The sequence below is a fragment of the Silurus aristotelis genome (genome assembly GCF_946808225.1).
Source record: "Silurus aristotelis genome assembly, chromosome: 18".
Taxonomy (NCBI): domain Eukaryota; kingdom Metazoa; phylum Chordata; class Actinopteri; order Siluriformes; family Siluridae; genus Silurus; species Silurus aristotelis.
This window is the reverse complement of record NC_139591.1, coordinates 14,209,790-14,230,551: the sequence shown is the minus strand read 5'-3', so window position 1 is coordinate 14,230,551 and position 20,762 is coordinate 14,209,790. Positions and strand designations below refer to the sequence as shown.

The window sequence follows — 20,762 nt, the reverse complement described above, 5'->3', positions numbered from 1 at the left end:
AACAATGGCTATAAAGTACCACTTACAGGAGTAATGTGCATGACTTGGTGGACCTCAAACTTGTCAGAAGTCTTGTACACAGTATCTGTATTGATAGCCAAATCTATTTTTCAATCATTTATTTTGTCCAACTGCACAACCAGGTTACTGTATACAAGGTGGTATCAAAAGGTTTCTAGACTAGCGTGCCATGGATCCAATCGCTTTTACTGAATGTCCCCCCTCAGATGCCTTTAAACATGGCGGTGGAACTCACTATTGATGGTCTGTCCCCTGAGGACAAGTTCTCGATGCACAATTCCGTGAATGTTGAGATAATAATTTTCTATTGTGTTATTGGATCTTTTACTGTGAAAACTGTTGCTTCGTCTCAGTGTCATACCCATACACCCAAGTTTCAGGATGTTAACCCCTGCTGCAAATCCCGGGTTATTTGGAAAGATAAGGGTCCACTGAAAAAAGTGCCGTAAAGCATTTTTGCTCCAACCAAACAATAGTGTTGTAATTTAGATGGTTATTCTTTAGATTACATCACTGTTCTTTAGTTGGTGTATTGTTTGTATGTTTCGGAAAAACGTTCGCATAAAAAAACTGCATCTTTCTGGTAAAAAAAAAAAAACGTTTATGGCCGTTAAAATATAGTGTTACAAAACAAATGAGGCCACACAAAAAAAAAAAAAAAAAAAAAACATGCAGTTGTCGAAGTTTGTGATTTATAGGAAGATTTTATTCCCCACATGGGTGAGTCTTAGTTTTATTACTCTTTACAAAGTCTTAGTGATCAAAGCAGCACGTGCTCTGTGACAAACCAGGAAGTGGATTGGTTCTCGGTCCCTAACCCTAACCCTAACCCTACAAACAGCTGACAAACGTGCTAACTGGTCTTTTGTATAAAAAAAAAAAAAAAACCCAAAGAAAAAAATGGACAGTCAAATAAGTTGTTTTATCTGAGATTTGCACAAAGCAGCAATGTGGAAAATATTCTTGGGTGTGGAGTAACAACAGAGACTTGGAGATCTGCATGGGGATGAAAAATCACATCTATTTTACATCTGTAAGTTACAATATATCTCCCTTTACAGTTTTATAAGATGAATGAAAAATGCTTGAAAAGTAAGTGTGTGTGTGTGTGTGTGTGTGTGTGTGTGTGTGTGTGTGTGTGTGTGTGTGTGTGTGTGTGTGTGTGTGAATTGTTAAGATTAGAATGGCCGCACATAAATATAAATGGCTATGACTGTAAAACAATACATTGTCTGGCTACCTGGCCATCAGTATGAATACTAGCTTAATATCAACAGCGAAACATGTATAAGAATAGACTTTAATAGTCAGCTATTTATTTATATGCAGACTGTATGAAAAGAGTATGAATGGCCACCTGAGTTTAACAGGTGGCTCTCAAACAGGAAAAGGGAGGAAAGGATCAGACCTAGTCTCAGATAAATGTTTGTAGGAATCTCTTTTGTTATGAAAATAGTAATACAATTTTAAATATAACCCGATGAGACATGACTATCATCTTTGATGATTGACAGTAAAGCTCAAAGTGTTTTCTTTCCAAAGATATATAAATTGTGTAGGTAGCACATTTTTCTCAGGAACTGTTAACATTAAAATTTAGGTAGGGCATTTCTGCTGTGAGTCCTAAAATTTGGGCTGGGTGCGAACCAGACATAATCTCAGGTAAATGTTAGTTGGAATCAAATTTTTCATGATATCTTTATCTAATTTATAGTCTTGTTGGCAGGTTGGTCTTCCCTTTGCCATTAAGGTTCTAATGTTTGAACTAAATAATAGAGACTCGGCTTACTTAATGTGATATCAATTTTGTCTTTTATGAAAATAAAAGTTTCTTTTGAGATAAGATCCACTGGTTAGACCAATATAGTTTTCCATTTTCAAGAATTTCAAGAATCTTTATCTAATTTAAAATATAAACTTGTGAGACATGTGACTTTCAACTCATTACTTGCTCGAGGACTGATTTCATGTATTTATATACAAAGAAAAAAAATATTTAGAAAATTTATATTCACGGTACTTTATCATTTATAACTTTCTATAACTTATAATCTTTTTGAGCAATATCAACTTTTAATAATGGACAGTAAAGCACAAAGTGTCTTCTTTTTTAAAGATATTTAAATTGTGTATGTAACCAACTTTTATCAGGAACTGTTAACATTTAAAGTTAGGTAGGGCATTTTCAGCTGTGAGTCCCAAAAGCTGTGGCGAAGGCTAACAGTTTAACAAAAGCAGAAAAGCCATCATTAGCAAAATAATATTTGCTACAGCAGTCAAAACAGAACAAATTATCAGGCACTGAAAAGAAAAGGGAAAAAGACAGCAAGGCAAATGGTTCGTTAGACATTAGCTGTCAGAAAATAGATCCGCTGGCAGGCCATACAGGATACCAAGGACCATGAACTATGGACTGAATGTGATAGCCCACTGGAGGGCTCAGCAGGAGAAACTGTATTGTATAGTCAAGTTTAGGAAGAAGACCATCAAGAGTCCAGAGAGTCTGATTTGAAGAATGATTGAAGAAATACAGATGCCAAATGAAGCAAAAATAAATCTGTGGGATAGTCTTGTTGGCAGGTTAGTCTACCCTTTGCCAACCAAATAATAGAGACTCGGCTTACTTAAGGTGATATCGATTTTGTCTGTTATGAACCTTGTTTCTTTTGAGATAAGGTCCACTGGTTGGACCAATATAGTTTTTTCATTTTTCAAGAATTTCTATTTTCCGAAGAAAAAACTAACATTTCAGGACAAACAGATGTATTTGGGATGGCTTGATTAGATATAATAAGCTAATCTAATGTTCTGTCAGTTCTGTTTTGTTTGATGGACTGGAAAATTAGTAGAAGAAGAGAAGGGATGTAATGTAGTGACACAACTGCTGAGTGTTATAAGCAAGAAGAAGAAGGAACGTGTTACAGATGTTTTCACTGAAAATGATTCAAATAACTTGCTAATTACAGGTGAGAAATTAAACCATTTATTATATTGGTGTTAATTAGTAAAATGTTAAATAAGTTTTAAAAAATAAGAACAAGTCCCAAGATTGTGGTGATCTGGGGTCACACAGAAACTAGTTTAACACCTCTGATGTAGATAATACTTAATTAAATACTGAATGTTTTAGCACATTTGCTCATCCTTTGGCAAACTTGAGATAATTTTATGCAGATAATTAATAGCTAAAATGAATAAAAATATAAAAAAAACTAATATTAAAAATGACAGTTAAACTTTCTTTCGGCTTCTCCCGTTAGGGGTCGCCACAGCGGATCCTCCGCACGTTTGATTTGGCACATGTTTTACGCTGGATGCCCTTCCTAACGCAACCCTTCCCAATTTATCCGGGCTTGGGACCGGCACTGAGAGTGGCTGGGGATAGTTCCCTGACCGGGGATCGAACCCGGGTCGCAGCGGTGAGAGCGCTGCATCTTAACCACTAGACCACCAGGAACCTATTAAAAATGACAGTTAACCCTCCTTTAAGCATGAGACACATTGCTTAGTGTGGCATAATGGTTTTAAAATTCCTTGTGAGCAATTAATGTAAACTATATTTGCTCACTTTTAATATCTTATTATTAACTTTAACATCAATGAAGTCTATTCTACTCTTGCTGTCTCACCTGGATGTAGTTCTGACCCTCTGTAAACTACGACTTTCACTAAAAGTTGCCTGGGATTTAGATTCTTGTCCGTGTACCATGATAGGCTTGCAGCAATCTGTGATTGCAGTGATGAGACCTAAGGTGACACAGAGAGAAGATGAAAGCAGATTTTGTCGTCATCTAACATTTCTTTTCGCAAATCTTTTTCTGTTCTTCAGTTAACTTTTACATTGATTACAATAGTATATTTGTTTGTAGTTATGTTTAAAGTCACAATTCTATGATATAAAAATTATAAAAATACAGGTTTACATTTGGCAACATCAAATTATATCTCGCAGTAGACAGTTAAGGGCCTTGCTCAATGCACAGCAGTCTTGAACTCACAACCTTCCAGTCAGAATTCCAACATTTAAAAAAATTGACACCACTTTACTTGGTGTAAATGAGTGGTGTCTGCATTTTCTCAGCTTTAGACAGACCTGGAATGAAGTGCAGGTCTCCATCACTCCAAAATTGAGATGGCATAATCAGAAATCTCGAATTGTTCCAGCAGCTCCAGTGCATTTGGACTGGGAAACAGCTTAGACACCATCTGCTATTAACACCACTTCCAAAGGAACCCCCGCAAGCAGTTAAATTAAAACATATTGCTATAGCGGTGACTCTTCTAATTTTAACGTGGCACGAACTGCAGATGGTGTCCAAGCCATTTCCCAGTCTGAATGCACTAAAAGAATTTGAGATTTCTGATTATGTCGTCTCAAGTAAATATAAGCAATCTAGAAAAAGCAGAGGAGCTACAGCAGGAACATGTCTTATATGTGTTCTGAACAATAGGTTAATTTTTTGGTGTTCAATTTAGAAAAAATTGTAAATTAGACATGATCCATATTTCAATATCTGGTCACTAACATGGGTGTTATTTGAAACAACCAGATTATGACGTGCAGGAAAAATAGCCAAGTGTACATTTACACTCAAATCAGCTTTACACAGATAATGTGATGATTAAAAGTGAATATATTCTTTATAAGTAGATTTGTCCCTGATGAGCAAGCCGGTGGCGACTGTGGCAAGGAAAACTCCCCGAGATGGCATTAGGACGAAACCTTAAGTGTAACCAGACGACACTGGTACGTCAGATTACAAACTTAATATAAATATAACTCTTGAATTCTACAAAGCAAACTTGGAAAGTGCTAATTTAAGTGTTTCAGGAACAGGTAGGTCTTCAGTCGTCGCTTGAAGATAGTCAGGGACTCCGCTGTACGGACATCTAGGGGAAGTTCATCCCACCACCTTGGTGCCAGAACAGAGAAGAGCTTCATTCTGAGAGGAGGTGGTACCAGTCGAGCAGTGCTGGAGGATCGCTGGCAGTGTAAAAGGCCTGACTTTCACAAGTTCCAAATGGGTACGCACTAAAAAGTGTATTTAGGGGGGAAAAGCAGGAACTCTACCAGGAACACTCCACAAGACCAGCTGTATTGGAGATACTCAGACCTTGTAAAACAATCACAATTTGGACCTTTTTAAAGTTGTACAGATCCTCAGACATGCCCAACTTGTTTCAATTCTATTTTATTTTTTTGAACACCATACTATATATATTATTGTATAAATAAGATATGGTCTAAAAAGCAGCTTGGGCACTTGGATGTGGAAAGTATAACTAAAGCGAGAAAATTTATAATAACAAGACAAACTCAACATAAATATTTAACTTGCTCTGTATGTGTTTTTTCTTTTACATAAAAGTGCAGACCTGCAAAGAAAACAACAGGTTGTAGTCACATGCTGGGAGCGACCAGATATTCTTGCTGATCCTTTAATGTTACTGTAGATCATTTTTGTACACTACAAAATATTTCAGCAGGGGTATGGAGATTTTTTATTTATTTTTTTACCATCCACTGTATATTCCCTACTAACAAATTCAAAACCTTTTGAAAACTTACATTGCCATTGTCTTCCTGCTCTGTTTGAAAGTGATTGCTTAGGTGATTAAATTTAATGGCCGTTCTGACAGCAAAACAGATTGATCATTAGCACTTCAGAGAGACAAGTAATGACTGTTTTGTTCGCTCTACCACCAAGCATAAGGCTTGCATCATAGACTGAATGACAGGGATCTAAAGCGAGATGAAAAGCACTTTTGTTCCACACCTCGATGATCTGTATTCGATATTTAATTTGTTGGATCGTCCTGAGTAGGGCTGGGACGATAAATCATGTTTATTGTATTTCAGTGCAGCAGTAGAAACACTGACTCATGCATGAGGTTTAAGCCCAGGTGTAACAACAAACTAAATCATTCTTAAAACAGTGTAGTGATTAATGTAGGATTATTGTATTGTATTATTCTTCTTATTCAAGTCAAGTTTATTTCTAAAGCGCTTTTCACAACAGAAATTGTCTCGAGGCTGCTTTACAGAATTTAACAGTTAAGGCGAATGATGTGTATTTACTCCCTTAGACCCATTTGTGGTGATATCAAGAGTGTGGTTATAGTCTTTAAACAATACAGAACACTGAAGAGTGAGAACTAACATGAGCACTGAAATGTTAGAATTAGTATTAATATAGTATTAATGCTTCCTTATACAGACTATATGTGTAAAACGGGAATTAAAAACAACACATTGTAAAAACACACCTAGGTGTCTAGTGAATGGACAGCTCTTGTAATGTTACCTTTAACACAACCTGTGTGTTAACATATTCTAAAGAACACATTGCTTGCATTTTTCTGGTTCCATATGCTCTCTTAAAAGAGAGGGAGGCAGTGGGACAGAGACACTTTTATACATATCTTTGTATGTAAACTAGTGCTAACTCTCTACATGTTAACTAACTAGTTTGTTCGATCTTAGCTTTAAATTTTAGCTAAAATTAGAACCGCATTGTCAGCTATTACCTTGCAATATGTTAGCTATTATCTCTAGATTGTTTTTTTTATAGCTATTACTACCTCTTTGTTGGTAAGCTAGCATTAGGTCTTTGAACAGTATTTTAGCTAACCAGCTTGTTAGATGCTAGCTTTATTTAGCATTTGTTCAATGATTTATTAATCAAATGACTCAATCATGAGTCAATGAGTCACTCGATTAAACCAAAATAAGCCATAATTCCCATCCCTACTTTTTTCCTGTACAAAACCCTTGTAACCCGTGTAAAATAAAGTGTCGCAGCATCACCGATATTTGCAAGGACAAATTCACAGCTTGCTTGTGACATCACCAGCTGTCTGAGAGGTGAATGCAAAACAGCAGTATCGCAAGAAGTGGGCTGTTAATTAACACATCCATTTCTAGTGTGCGCATCGTTTTACCCCTCAGTCCTGAGCTGTTTGAGCAGACTGTTCGTGTTTTTTCAGTACTTATCTTTCATCTTAAGTTTCATCTTTTGCATGTTTTTTTTTTATGGGTTATTTTTCTCTTCCAGAGCTATGAAAGGGTCTAGAAGACATAAAAAAAGGAGTTAGGATTAAAACGCCACATGCATCAGATGCTCGCACACTTTTTCTTTTTTTTTTTTATGTTGTTCAAACGTGGGTTTTATCCCAACGCCTCCCCTAATAAGCTTTTATGTATTTTAATAATTGTTAGGCTATTAACTTTTCTTTTTAGAACACATATCATACCAATTCATCAGCTCATAACTTCTTTGAATCTTTGAAACATCTTTCGTCATCAATTTTTTTTATATAAAAAACGGATTCGGGAAATTGTGTAGTTGTTGCTCAGATAGTTATTCACTTATGAAGGATATCTGTTTTGGGCAAAACCCTACATCATGAAAGCAATCATCTCAAAAGAGATCTAATTCATTTGTGTAAATCAAGCGCCTGTTGTTTAGGTTTAGACATTTTAACTTGAGAACAACCAGTACATTTCAAATTCTATAAACCAAATGCAGCTTTCCATCGATCTAAACTCACTTTCAGTTCACTCAGACTAAATATTTTATTTATTTATTTGTTTGTTGTTTTTCAGACAAATTATTACTTAGAATATAAGAAAAGAAATGTTTCCTTTGGAAAATTGCATGCACTTAGGTATTAATATAGATGCATGTAACTTAATATAAAAGGTGAAAACACTAGGTGAAACATAGGTGTTTGTTTTGTTTTTTTGTTTTTTTTTGGTGGGGGGGGTTTGAGGTACATAAAAATATTTTTTTCTAGCTGTCATGCTGCTGTAATAACACATTTTGTCAGATTTTTATAATTTAAGCCATCATGTTTACCTGCACTTTATAATCCATTCAGACAATGGCGTACATCACACCTGACAGACCTCAAGTCATCTCGGATCCAAATTCATCTCATTTGCTTTTTAAATACAGTATAAGCGCATCATCACGGGGACATGATTTCAAGGAACACACTAGGATGTGCAACATTTTAAATGGAGCGTCGTTGATAGTCTGAGCAAGTATGCAAATGTACATACATTTCCATTATACCACATTTAAAAGACCTGTGAAGTATAATGATAAATAGTAGATGTTTTTTTTAAGCCCTAAATATATTTCTAAGCAGCTATTTGATTCTTTGCAACAAGGTTTTTTTGTATGATTCAGCCCAAGGACAAATGCATGTATCACACCAATGTTAGACTTCACTTAAACTTCACACGACTGCAAATTAGTATTAATTCCTACAAACTAGTTAAAAATAAATCCAGTCAAGGTTAGAGTTAAACGCTACTAATTGTAGATATTTTTATTTATTAATTCATAAGTATGACATCTAATGCTACCAAATTTGAAAGTGAATCAATAAATAATTATATTAAACCATACATAATGCAGAAGGTGATGGGATGTCAGGCCATAGGTTATCTCAGACACTGTTTCAATGCTCACACTCTTCTGAAATGAGAAATCTAAATTATTAGCAGCCAAACTAGCCTTTGACCAACATATCCTCTCATCAAAATATCCTTTAACCTGATTTGATCGTTTCCGAGATGTCTGTGCTCCTGCCTATTCCATATTAACTGGGATCCTGTACCCTCACCGCATTTCATTGCATTATGGGGTTTCATGAGTGGAGTTTCTATTCTTCATCATCTTCAATGCATAGCTGTGTGTGTGTTTTAAACAAGTGACACTATTCCAAATTTGAACAGAAACAATGCAAATTGGACATCTGATTTAATCTACATGGGCAGTGTGGTGGAAAACATGCACCCATCCTATGAAATACGAAAGCATGTGATGTCAGGGGGGTCAATTGCAATAACAAAAACATACAAAACTGGGAAATAGACGAAATATACACGTAAAACTTATTTCTGGCCAAGATAAATGAGATATATACTATTATACTATTAATATTTAGTACAAAAGTACTATTTAAATGCCTGCATGTCCTCATCTGTCCAACTTGACTAATTATGAAATTTTATTTAGTAGATTTTTGTGTTTATTAATTGTTTGCTTGAATGTTTTTCAGAAAATGCCTATCCATAGCAACTTACAAAAAGACAAATTCTGATGCTGTTCATTAGGTCACAGACTAAGAAAGCCACTAATCTAATAAATCTTTTGGGAATGGATATTGTCAATGTAGTCAATATATTTCCTCCACCTCAGTGCTTGAACAAAGAAGAGTCAAGAAGCATGCCTTCATTGCACCATGGAAGATGGTGGGACCAGCCAAGTGTGCATGGTGCAGTGCGGGGTGAGTTAACTGTTTTTTTGTAGGTGGGTGCTAGTCTATTTTTAACTTTTAAGCAAGCATCAATCTTTTAAATCCGTTGCAGGCAGCTAGAGGAAGCCAGCCATATGATCCAAAAATAAATCCAGTTGAATTTTTTTAGAGACTGAACAAAAAACATTATGAAAACCAAGGAGCTATCAAAATAGGAGGAGGCTCTAGGTTACTCATCAAAAGGTCAAGGGTTTAAGCCCCGTTATTGCCAAATTGCCATTGGGACCCTTAAGCAAGGCCCTTAACCCTCTGTGCTCCAAAGCCACTGTACCATAGCTGACCCTGTGTTCTGCCCCCAGATTCCTACATTGCTGGAATATGTGAAAAAAATATCTCTAAATTTCTCTGTGGGATCAATAAAGTATTAAAAAAAAAAAATAAGTAAATCAAATAAAAGAAATTCTGGGCTGGTGGTACCATCATGTCGGCTTGCCAAATTAATGTCCTCGTCATTCAGTTTACTGAATTGTTTACAAAGTCACAAAGTATCGAGTCTTGAACAAAAGTTCGTTTGGAGTGAGAATCTATTTCAAACCTGCTAAGTTCCTGTACAGTGATGCCGAAACCAGGCGCAGCAGCTCACTACCGAACTTTAATCTGAAGTACCTATCTTTCAGATTGTTCCATTTCCCTTTATGTGGTCATCTCAGTGACCAGAGGACACTCAGTCCTATTTCTGTGCTGACTTAAAATTTGCAACATTGTGACTCAATTCCCCAGACACTAATTAGTGCAAAAGAAGTAACTGTATTTCAACATCACCTGGGGAGGGCAATTAACACTGTGAACTTACACTTAGTCCAACACACGACATCTCGCATTACTTCTTTGTAATAGACACAATGCAAATGAAGGAGGTTTTTTTTGTAAGTGCGAGAGGAGCCAGAGTGAAGCTGGATTAATTTACGAGTACAGAAAAGCCATCTGTAAAAGTTTTGTGCCATCTCATATTTCTTACCAGAGTGTTGAAAGACAGGGGACAAACTTTGGGTTCATGAAGGTAAATTTTCCTCTGAGCAAATAATGATCCTCTTATGGACTTCTTAATGCACAAGTTATCTTCCACATTATAGAGACATGTCCAGCGGATGGAGATGGTGATCTCTAAGGATGCCACAGAAATTAATGGAGAAAAAAAGATAGAGTGAAAGTATATCCTCTACTAATCTCAGGCCGTCATCGCATCGATCCATATTTTATCCACATAAACTATCCCTCCATAACGAGCTCCCAGAGAGCTTCCCACAACAGATATTAGCGATGGCACGTGGAATGAAGTATCTATCATAGTCTGCACACAAATCAGTAGCTAGAAATCATACCATCATCCATCGCATTATCCAGTCAGCAAGTTTAGCATTCAAAGTGAAAGACTCCAACGACTTCTGTGAAACGCAGTCTGCATTGAAAAACCGTATGCCTTGTTGGCGTGACGTGCCTCGATTCGAGGAATGAAAATGGTATCCAATCTACATCTGACAAAGTTTGAATATAAACTTTGATTTTGTAAACTTATTGGATTTTTATCCTCTCCATTCAGCACATAATCCCATCGGGGCTGAAATTCTAGAAATTACGATTTCCACTACCATCACATGTGGATTTTTCTTTATTTTCTGTTGGAGGTAAAAGAAAAGATGGGGGAGGTGGTAATTCAGAAGTGGAGCTTTATTACTTTTACCACCAGCCAGAAAGAAACTGAAGATTTGACTTTTATTTTGTAATCTCGTTATTGGATTTTTTTTTTTTACTTTCCTAGGCCCTGGTGATATTGTTGCACTGTGGAATTGAAAAAAAGAGCGAAGGAAAGAAATGAGGAACTTCATCTTCATCAACAAAAGATTAGATTTTTTTTTCCAGAGTCAATACTGTAAGCTACTAAACTCAGAAAAACAAACCTTATGGAGTTTACATGCAAAAAAACAAAGAAAGAATTAAGGCTAGTTACGGTGTTAAGTAGAAAGTCTGTTTAGTCCTAATTCAACAATTTCAACCCGCATAATGGAGTTGAAGCATTCAAGGTATGTGAGATTCACGCAGATAAGTTTTACCTATAACACCAGGAAAAATCTTCACCCCTTAAATGGCCCACCATCACAACCCATATACAATATACAGCCCAATATTAAGACGGTTTGTTCCTTTTGCTATAGTTATGCTCATCAAAAGGGAAAAAAAATATATATTCTGGAAATGGAAGATGTTTCATGTATCTGGCTATAAATATCAGAAAATAAAAGTGAACCACAAAGCCAAATGCCTGCAGTATACAGCAAAAAAACAACAACAAAATAATATGCTTGGCTGTTCCAATACTTTCGGCATATATATGAAGACCAGGAGCTGAGCTGCTGCCATCCCTTTCACTATCTAATCCCTTAAACTGCCAAAATAGGAGAGGCAGCCATGAGGAGCAACATCTTGCCCTTATATCTGTCACACGTCCATGAGCGAGCACTTCCAGCAAGCCATCACACACTCCGGCTGCTGCAAAAAGAAAGTGCACCCTGTCAGAGCTGTCTTATGTAGTGCTTTTCACTGTAACAGGGACTTGATGCACCAGCCAAAGTTAAAGACTTGCCTTTAAATCATGAGCAAAGCCGAGTGTAATTAAGTCTCCCCCTAATGGGAAATGCCTACTTCCTCAACCTCAAGTTGGCAGCATAACTATGTGTAAATGAAATATAACAAGGAACAGTTAGCGTAAATGCATTTTCATAATGCTAACTGGTCCGTGCTGGCTTTAATTCCAATCATTAGCAACACCGCCATGGAGTCCATAGAACGTAGAGATGTGGACCATTTTCTGCTCTCAGATGTGTAAGAACTGGTAGAATTGAAGCACATTCTTAAGTAAAACATCAACATGCGCCATGTGGCTTCTGCTAATCCTTTACGTGGATCCAGCTAAACGAAAGGGTCGCACCACTGTCTTAACTCAAAACATATGCCTCCTGTGCGGTTTTTCGCTCTAATTGCGCTGTCAAGCAAGAAGAACGCTAGCCATGTCTGCCGTGGGATGTCTAAAATGTGGCAGGCGAAATGGCGCACTCCTCACAGCAGGTGTCACAATAACAAATTGATCTGACCTCTGCAGTGGAAACACTTTGATGCATAAAAATCTATTTGTGCGCTGTGCATTAATCCATTCTGCACTCGCCGAGATGGCCACGCAAAGCCGCAGCCATTAATATGCATGAGCCAAGGCGGAATTACACACGTCGTTGATACGGAGACGGGTTCTCGTCTGGCAAGAAGTTGCACAGTCTCACAAACAAGTCAGATCCACTGAGTATACGGCTGTTGGGATAAATTGGCAATACATTGTGCTGAATAACATACATAATTAGAATAACATACATACAAATATGGAGTCGGCATATGTAATTGGCGAATGGGGGTTGAATTACGGGTGGGGGGGTTTACTTGTTAAATTTGAAAAGAGTAGAAAAAATGATTTTCTTTGCCCATTCAACTAATTATGTAAATTCATATGGGAACTGGTTGCACCAGAACTAATTTAGGAGTTTTCACAGCAACAGGACTGAATACTTATGCAATTACAATTTACACTTTTTTTTGTAAATAATTTGCCAAACTATATTGACTCTCCGGTTGCTACAATAATATGACTTATTTTCAGGGTGTAAGGATGGTCAGATCTCTCCATGAGGTTAGACCTCGAGAACTGCCATGCAACAAAACAATAAACTTTCTAATCTGAGGAGAAGATTTCTTTAATCTGATGAGAGAAAGCCATTTCCCTCATCAGAAGTTCCCTGAATTCAAACTACTATACTTGCATACTGTAATTTTTACATTTTAGGAATGTATGAATTTTTCCTTTATGTGCTTGGTATCATTTTTAAGGTCTCACTGCGATTAGAAATATGATGCCAGTCACATATCAATAGAACAGACCAAAAATAAAGATCACAGGTTTGAAGAAAATGCTGTCCTACTGATGTGAGGGTTGTCCCAGAGACGATCTCTAGGTGGTATTTGGGTTTTAGGTCACCTCCTGTCTCAACAAAGGGTTTTGCAAAGCTTTAATTTCTTTCAATTTACAAGTGTTTATGGTGGTTTAAGTATTTAAGAGATTTGGTGAAACACTCAGGGTAGCATTCTGTAGTTTGTAAACTGAATTGCTAAATGATTTGGATTTAAACTAATCATGTTGTGTAATTTTCTTCTATTAATTGTTTTAGATTTAACATTTGTTTATTGATTATTGCCTGGCAAATAAATGTAAAATTCTTGATTAACTCAGAAATTTACCCAAATCTTTTATATCTAGTAGATTATGTAGTCCGCAAATCTATGACCAGGATAGTAAACACAGAAGCTCATGACTGGATGGAGCATAGAGCACAACGTCTGGGACCTTCTGATTTCTGACGATCACTTAGCAAGTTATAACAAAGGGACTAAATCAACTATCCATTATGCATGAGCAAGCACTGAGCGGCCTACTTGAAGAATATTAGTTTACTGTTATATCCTCAGACTAAAAATCAGACTGGCCAATTTGAAAAATTGAAAAAGAATTGAAAAGAAGGAATGCTTAGAACAATCTACTAAAATTAAAAAAGAAATAAAATCAATAAGGTGATCAGCTTTAATTAGATACATTAAAGTTAAATCTTGATTACAAATTGGAAACTGTAATCTTTTACAGCAGCAGGAGAAAGATTAACATGCAGCATACCTTCACCCACGCCAGTGGATTCTGTCGTTGGGACACTGGGTGTGTTACCCTACAAGGGTAACTTGAAAGGCACTGGAAAAATGTATATACAAAGAAAATCCTTATGGCAGTAGACAGTGAAACAGTAAACAATGTGTACCAAAGTGTAAACAATAGACAATTTTAGTGGTGGGTTGTCCATAAAGTGTCCGTGTACAGTATGGTGTGGTGTAAAGTGTCCATAAAGTGTCCGTGTGCGGTATGGTGTGGTGTAAAGTGTCCATAAAGTAGTCACCTGATCATGCAGTTCATGCAGAGTCACCTGAGGGCCTGAGGATCACAGGCACCCAAAGATCACAGGCATCCAGTATTGATTTCTCTTGCAGACTTTTGTCCAGATTTTTGGAATCTCTAAGATTCACGTTTTCATACCCAATCATGATTTTGTGCTTTACCACAAACCATCAAGGTCAGCGTGTTTATTTACGCTTTTATGCAGCAGGAGGGAAAGTGTGTTATTAAGTACATGTGATGAGATTCACAATTCTAAGGTTTCAATGCAATGTTTTAAGGCTACCCTGGCAACAGATAGATGCATGGATGGATGGATGGACGGACAGGCGGACGGACGGACGGACGGGAGGAAGAAACGACATGTATCATCCCAGATTAGAAATTCACAGTGGTTTTTAAACCTCAGCACACTTACTGTTTGGGCCCTAGTTCCAGACTACATGATGCATTGTATAATCCACCTGAGCTCTGGACCTTATGAAACATAAATTATACACAGAAACACACTTGCACAGCAACACAGCACCCATTTCATGAATATATATGGTCGATATTTTGAAATGATTTGTGACAACAGCAAAACACAATCACAAATAGTGCATAATACACCCAAGCACTTGATTACATATATATCGACCAGATTACAGCGGCTATGACTAAAACATAAGGAGATCACATGTTTCTTCAGTAGGCTTTTTTTTTTTTTCAAGCGGGTCTGTAATAAACTGCTTTGATAGGATATCAAAATCATAATTGAATGTGCCATCATCCATATTTATGCGAGAGGCTAATAAATCATGCATATTGGCAACGATATTTGGTAAATCATTCCGTATTATTTAACACAGGGTGGAAGCGAGAAATGCAAATGAAATCATTCATGTTCTGTAATAGACCAGTATATGTTTAGTTTATTGAAAAAGTCTAGGTTATAGGGTGTATTTTCTTTTTCTTTTTTTTATCGCGCACTGCAAGAGCAATAAATGCTTCAGAAGCATCCTCATCAGATCAGAGACCAGAGGAAAACGTTGTTAGTTACGACTACACTGCCATCCAGAGGACAGTCAGGGTAAATGCTTTAGCACTGAACGTTCTCTGAGGCTGCGCAACCAAATTCTGCCCAAGTTGGATTGTCAGAGTTTATTCGTTTCAAGAGCCTGCTTTATTTATTTTCCGAAACGTGATTGACCTAGAACTTATTGAACTTTAATGAATATGAACAGTTCAGCTACAACAGTTTAGGACTGCAATTGCCACAATCAGTTCTGCAAGTGTCCACCAGTAAACATCTGATAACCTCAACAATAAGGAAACTATAATGATTGGACATTCTGTACCACCAAGATGAAAATGGGTTTTCCTTTTGAATCTGGTTTCTCTCAAGGTTTCTCTCACATCGTCAATACTGGATTGGTCATTAGGGAGAAATTTTTAGCAATAAACCTCCTGGAACAAACTTCTAGGAAAAAACTTTTATGGATAAACTTTGAGCTTTAAACATATGTTCAGAATCTATTTCTTGCTGTAAAGCTGCTTTGTGACCGTATCCATTGTTAAAAGTGCTACACAAATAAAACTGAATTATAGCCAGTACACTGCATGCAAGGCAGGAGTACACTGTACACACAGGAGCACCAGGACATTACAGACTACCACACATAAACAAATACACAATGACCTGACAGGCTTTTGGAGCAGTAGAGCTTTATTTTGGGGTTGAACATGGTGTAATCGGAGCTTGTCGTGGGAAAAGTGGGTGCAAAAAAGACTACAACACTGCTGTGGCTCACGATATCACAGCATATTAGGGGTGTAACGGTACACAAAATTCACGGTTCGGTACGTACCTCGGTTTTTAAGTCACGGTACGGTTCAATTTCCGGTAGGGTAACAGGGAAGAAATGCAAAACATATAATTGCTGGTCATATTTAAATAAACGTAGCAGAATAGCCTTTATTTGTCACATATACATTACTGCACAGTGAAATGTTGTTCTTCGCATATCCCAGCTTGCTTGGAAGCTGGGGTCAGAGCGCAGGGTCGGCCATGATACGGCGCCCCTGGAGCACACAGAGAGTTAAGGGCCTTGCTCAAGGGCCCAAGAGTGGCAGTTTGGCAATACCGGGGCTTGAACCCCCGACCTTCCGATCAGTAATCCAGCGCCTTAACCACTGGAGCCACCACTCCCCCAGTGTGGTGGGGGAGTGGTGCAAAACGTAGTTTATTTAGTTAACAGTTAACATTTTCAAAACAACTGCTTTGCAAATAATATATGAAATAATATTTTATAATAACAAAATATAATAAATAAAATGCAATACACTCTTCCCACAAAGAGCAACTGAGCTGTGCATTTTCTCTTTTCCTCCGCTGCGATAGCATCGTACATGTGTCTCCCATGGAAAACTTTTATTCTGAGCAGTCAATAGATCTGCAGTGGTGGAAAGTCGGCAAAAGTTTTCTATATTTCTGTCTCCATTTCCATATATGCAACACACACATCTGTAGTGCTGTGCTTTGCATGCAGATGTTTTTTTTTTTTTTTTTTGAAGTGGTATTTTTTGCAGTTGACAAGAGCTTTTCACCAACACATAATCTACACTTAACGATTATTCTCTTCACCTTTTCCTCGACTATTTCAAAATAATAAGAATACTTCCATCACAGTAATGTAATGCTCTGGTTTGCCATCTCCGCTTCTGACCAGCTTCTGTTCCCGCGGCTCGCACGTATGAGTGCGCGATTCTACGTGACTACGTTCATATTAATTCAGTATTAATTTTTTTATGCAAAATAATTTAACTGAAAAAATGTAACTCATATATTAATGTGTAAATGTATAAAGTAACGCGCTACTTTACCTTTTACTCCAAAAGAAAGTAATATTATTACGTAACGCACGTTACTTGTAACGCGTTACCCCCAACAATGCATATACATATATACACACGTGTGTGTGAAATTTTACATGCATATTTGTCCCGTGTGCTATCTATGTCCAGTGCTACACACAGTACGGTACTTTTGTTTTCACAAAGTGTATGAAAGCACTAGACTGCGATTGAATGCAGTTTATGCCTTGACAGTCGCACCAAATCTAGTATAAAATGTGAAAAATGGAAATAATTGCAATGTCTGAGCTGTATACGATGTACACATGTGCACGATTAGTGTGTGATCATTAAAAGTGGGAAATGAGCAACATATGATTCTGATGTTACAGTATTTATAGCCAATACTCACTTTCTGCTTTTTTGTTCAAAATACTTTCACTCCCACGGCAGATCTTGCACATCTGTACTGAGATGGTGATAATCATGAAGAGGTCACATTGTTTTGTTTTTTTATCTTACCAGAATGTAAACCACTGCTACCTACAGTATGTTTTTCCCATGTTTTTCTGTTTCTATTATTTTTCTATTATTAATATTTTTTTATTATTCTATTTTACCTATTTAGTTCATTGCAATTATATATTTATTATTATATTGTATTAAAATGTTCTTCAATTCTGGGATTTTTTTATCTTTTTTTATTTTTTATACTTATGGTATTGTCATGCTAAATGTTTCACTGCACGTCATACTGTGTATTATGCATGTAACAACAATTTTATTTGCATTCTGAAAATCTTTGCTCTCTACATTAAAAATACAAATCTAGCATTATAGAAATGTTACGTGGGGGAAGAAAAACACCATTTCCACAGCACCCTCTACTGGAGAACAATGGCAAAAAAATAAAAACACTCCAGACAGCTCTTTTTGCTTTTCATAACCTCCGTTTTTATTCCACAGTAACTCAACAGATACCACCGAGACATGACGTAATAGATAGAGAAAAAGTTGCTGTATAGGTCAGCACTCGAAGCAGTACACATTATTTACACTCCTTTTTTTTTTACCCTAGGTCTTAGAGTCTTCGAACACGGGTTTATACTTTAGGCACATTTTTTGCACTCTCTTTGGGAAAGATAAGAAAGTGCAGAGGTCTTTACACAAATACTCTAAAGACAGCTGGCATGAGCGCCTCTGCGTGCGCTGTCTCTTTCTCTCTATAAAAGCTGCATTGGGTCAAAGCTGGTTAAATGAGCCATCTGGGAATGTATTTCTCCAGATACCATAGAATTCATACATTTCTCATAATTGCAGATCCAAAAAAATATAGCAACTTCTAGCAACAATACAGTTCATTAACACTATCCAATACATGTACAATATTTTACAACCTTAAAATACATTTTATATATATATATATATATATATATATATATATATATATATATATATATATATATATATATATATATATATATATATAATTACTTTCCATTTATTTTTATGTTACAAGGTCAGAACTATTGGTACAGGCTGTGCACTACAGAGCGTGCACGCATGCCCAGCACGACACAGCCATTTACTAATACTAGGACGTCAATGCAGCCTTCTTGGGGGGGGACAGGGCACACTCTTTTAGAGATCTTGCTCATCTCACTGAACATCCCAGTAACGCTTTCAACACACCCTCGTGGTGTAGAACCATCGCACCAGTGGCACACTTGTGCACCTGGAGCTTTTGAACAAACCATCCCTTTATTAATATTTACAGAGTCCAATTAGCTACATAGCGAATCACCTGCCGTGTATAGAGCGTGTCTAACACTCAAATTGGAAGTTTGCTCAGATATAAATATTTTATTGCTTTTTTTAATTGCGCCCTCATTTTCTTACTGTTTGTAGACTTAGAAAGCAGACGACCAGTCACATTTCTACAATCTCTATCTATCTATCAATCTATCTATCTATCTATCTATCTATCTATCTATCTATCTATCTATCTATCTATCTATCTGTGTGTGTAATATATATACATATTATATATACACATATATGTGCATACACACACACTATATATATATATATATATATATATATATATATATATATATATATATATATATATATATATATATATATATATATATAAAATGTATATAAATTCAAAGTTCACACGACTTGAGGGGAAGCTGCCAAGAGTGTGTTCAAACTGTACACTGGAATGCTGTTCTGCTCTGCTTTCTTGCACGGTGCTAGAACCCATGCTCGGATACTTTCTGGCGAAGGAGTAGAGATTTGTGAAAATGCTTTCGGCTGTAACGATAACTGCGAGCCTGGTGTGACAGGCAGAGGAGGCTGGAATGCTAGAAATAGACATTAAAATCAGGAAGGAAGGGGTGGGGAGAAGTAGAGGTTTCTGTTTACAGTGCCATCTCATAGTGACATATGGATGGATAGTAATTAGTCTACGATACGTATATATATATATGACAATTTGAAAACCTCTATACTGGAATGCGTTTTAAAAAAATATAGCTTCACATGTAGAAGTGAGCACTAGGACTGTAAACTGGCTTTGCGAGATTTAGTTTGTTTTAAATCTATGTATCAATGACATAGAATGGACTGCCTGAGGAAGAAAAACTTACGACTGAATACCAAGAGGGAAAAAATATAAAAGGAAAATTGTAATGTATTATTAGCAGACTCCTCATTTGCTGCGAACAAGCAACGCCGTGATAAAGCAAAGTTCCATCATTTTTTTAATAAAATGACAAAATGCCCAAGTTGTTTGAATTTATGAAAAAAATGACACAATTTTTTCCTCCACGTCCACTAATCAAGAAGAGCTACTCATGCAAAGAGGGTCATGCAAGGCAGCAAACCTAAACGTCATTTAATTTACTGTTTATGTATTTTCTTTGCATACACAACAAGAAATGTAAAGCGATTTTAAGAAAATTACGGGTAGTTCAACTGGGTTAAATGTGCAACAGGTCTGAAGGGTCCTCAAGAGTAAAGTCTGGAGAGATGAGTAAAATTTGAGCCCTGCTTATGTTTTCAGCAATGTCCACAATGTCCACCCCCGAAACAAGAACCATCACAAATTCACTCAGACATTAAAGTTACAACTCTGTTACGAGTATGTGAAGGGATATCGTAGGGGTATTTCTAAAAAAATGACTGTCAAAAAGCCAATCGAAATACAAACATTATGAACGGAAGTACACTTCTTAGAAGACAGTGGCTTAAACAAATGATTTAAAATCATAAGTACCTAATTTCACATTACTCGTGCTAGTAATAAATAAATAAAAAATATTATAACACCAAAACCAAAAATATCATTTAGGAGCCCTAAAATGGAAACCCATAACCATGATATAAATGTATCCATATTGCTCACTGCTAAATGCAAATGCTGTCCATGTGGAAATGGAATGTGTATACAAGGTCCTTGTATTAAAAAGCACGGTTTGTTCACATGGGGAGGGGGTCAATACCAGTTTTTTTTACATTTTAAATATTTATACTGGGGAAAGAGAATAGGAGAATGGCTGTAGCAGAAGAAGAAGAATTCAGAACCTCAAAG

The 20,762-nt window shown here is 36.6% G+C and overlaps 1 long non-coding RNA gene across 1 annotated transcript in view; it reads right to left on the bottom strand.

Annotated features, from left to right (window-relative positions):
* Window positions 1-20,762, bottom strand: part of LOC310741514 — a 128,920-nt gene that overhangs the window by 9,458 nt on the left and 98,700 nt on the right. The window lies entirely within an intron of this gene.